Below are 3,147 nucleotides of genomic sequence, written 5' to 3' on the forward strand. Positions count from 1 at the left end.
AAAAAAAAAAAAAAAAAAAGATGAGTCTGGCCCAACTTCCTCTCTGTGTCTTACATATGCTCTTCCTCACCATGTGACACCTTCCACGATGGGATAACCCTCACTAAATTCTAGCGTCATGCTCTCAGACTTCCTAGCCTCCAGAACGATGAGCCAAAGAAACTTTTGTTCTTTATAAATTGCCCCATCTGTGGTATTCCATTACAGCAGCAGAAAATGGACGAAGACAGTATCATTTCACAGTCTACAAACTAGTTAAATTTAAAACCAGAACTTGAGGCATGACTTTCTATTCCTAAACCCAAACAGTACTAAATCAAAAATTACAACATAAATTATATTGAATGGGTAATTTTATTTAATTTATAATGTATTTTAGTTAGATGATTATATAAAAGCTATAAGCATTGGCATTATATTGCATTTTTTAAATTAAGTAACATCATTGAAAGTAGTTTAAACCAACTGAGGGAGCCAACTGATTCTTTTTCTTTAAAAGTTATCAATATAATGCATTAAATGGTTCAATACACATTTCTAGTTTAATTTATTTTCATTTTATGTAGATTTTGACCACCAATATGTTTGAAGATCTTTCTCAGGGTATTCCAAGGGTCTGGGGCATTCTCAATCTCCTAGGCCTTCCGGCTACAAAAGAGACTTTTAGTATGAGGTTTATCATTTTGGAGAGATCAGAGACTTTCTGGCCAACTCAGACTGTGAATAATAAAAATACAAATAATAGAAAATTGTTATAAAGAACTTACCAAAAGTGTCTTTATACATATTAAATAATTAAATCTTTACCACAATTATGAAGCAGCTACTATTATCTATTTTTTACATAAAGTCAAATGAGGCAAAGAAAGGTTAGGTAACTCACCCTAAGATTCTACAACTGGTTATTAGCAGACCTAGAATTCAAGACAAGGTGTCTGACACCTCAGTCCATGTTGTTCCTGCCTATGCTGTAATGCTTCCCAGCTAAGGATTGGCTGGAAGTAGATCAAGGGCTTTTAGAACAGATTACAGAAAGTGAAACCATACTTACTGCAATGTCCATTCTGCTTTACCAGCAATAGTACTCTTGAGAGCAGATTGATATTTGCACTCACGGAACACAAAAACATAGCAAACCTCCAGACCTGCGATAGAAATCAAAGGACAATCATCTCTATTTGTAGTGTTCCATTTTAAAGGGCAACATATTCACCTATAATTATGTATTATTTTGGAGGGAAGACATAAAGCGTAGCATACAGAGTCAGACCACGTGCTCTGAAGTGAGGTTGCCTGGTTGAATCCTGGCTCATCCACTTACTAACTGGATGACTTTGAGAAGGTTACTCAATTTTTTGTGCCTTGGATTCCCCATTTGCAAATAAAGTATAAGAATAATGCCTACCTAATAGGGTTATGAAGACAATAAAAGTGACTCGATACTTACAAAGCACATAGAAGAGTTCATGGCCCATAATAAGTACTTCATAAAGGTTTGTGAATAAACTAATTTTTTGAAGGCTGGAGAAAATGGGCAGAATGCTATTGTTGCTAACCTTTGTGGGTGATGGTAACATGAATGATTACTATTTTCCTCTTTGTACCTTTCTACATTTTTATTTCAAATTTCCACAAATAGAAAAACGAGAAAATATTTCATCTGTTGAGTAACCACTACCTTCAACAAGGCATTGATCAGTCACTCATGGGTGGAAACTGACTTTATTTAATATTCCACTATATCTCCAGTACCCACCAAAATTCCTAGCATATCATAAGCCTTTATTAAATGTCTATGAACTAATAAACTGATCAGAACAGTCAGATATTAATAGGCATGGTTATTGATCTCAAGGAGTATGCAGTCTGGAGGGACAGCTTAAACTAATATGCTTTTTTGAATTAACAAGAAATACTTTATATTTTTGGCAATATGTTTTATTTGGGAATTATTACTCAGCATATAATATCCAAATCTTCTTGCTAGCATCATAAAAAGCTATACAGTGACAGGATAAGAGCACTGAGTCAAACAGGAGTTAAACAACCTCATGAGATGTTTCAAAACTGATTCTGTCGCTTACTTGCTGTGCTACATTGCATAGCTCACTTCGCCTCTCTGAGCTCAGATTCCTCAACTCTAAAGTAAAGAAAATTAGACTGCCTACCTCATTAAGGTATTGAGATAAATAAATGAGATATTACATCTGATTTGTTTAGCTGAGTGCCTAGCACATAGCAAGCACTCATTAAATTGTTGCTGTCTGAGATTTTTAAAAATTAATGTTTAGGCAGTAACACAAACAGATTGAGATATTGCATAGAATGGAGGTTCAAAGTGTTAAGTGGGGACAGAGACAAAGCCATTTCAACTGGTAGTCATCAAGCAAAGTGTCCTGGAAGAGGCTGAATTCGAGCCTTGCAGGTTAGGTTTAATAGATGAAGGAAAGGATAAGCAAAGACACAATAGTCTAAATGGGTGAGGGGCAATGAGTGAGAAGGAATCAGATATCCTTGGATGGTGGTTGCACAGGGATATGGGGAAGTTTAAGTCCTAATTTGAGAATTACATCTTACACGCAAAGTGAGATGTCCCAAATGACCAGAAATATGGGTTGCCATAAAATATATGCCCCTAATGACTGGAGGGAGGGAGGGAGGAATGGAGAATTGGCGTTCAAGGAGAATATATTTTCAGTTATACAAGATGAATAAGTCCTAGAAATCTGTTATACAACATTTCTCCTATTATTAAAGATACTGTGCCCTAAAAGTTTGTAAACAGGGTAGATCTCATGTTAAGTTTTCTTACCACAATGAAAGAAAAAAGAGAAGAAATAAGAGAGTAGAAGCCTTATCCTTCTCATCCATTCAGTCATCTATCAGAACCCTCCCCCATCACTTCCACCTGCTTAGAGCCATCTGTCTCTAGGAGGAAAACAAACATCACCTTAAATTTCAAGTAATGAGAGCAAAAGCCATTTCAAATACATGACAAACTGAGTTCTAGAATAGTTCCAGTGAGGATTACTTTCTTACTTTGAAAGAGATCCACACAATAAACTAGAGTGGTCAACCATTTTTTTGAAAGTTGCTTTAACAATAAAAATATCAATCTGATTTGTTTAATGTTTGTATGTTACAACT

The sequence above is a fragment of the Rhinopithecus bieti genome, unplaced genomic scaffold, assembly GCF_001698545.2.
Source record: "Rhinopithecus bieti isolate Rb0 unplaced genomic scaffold, ASM169854v2 scaffold_14018, whole genome shotgun sequence".
Lineage (NCBI taxonomy): Eukaryota > Metazoa > Chordata > Mammalia > Primates > Cercopithecidae > Rhinopithecus > Rhinopithecus bieti.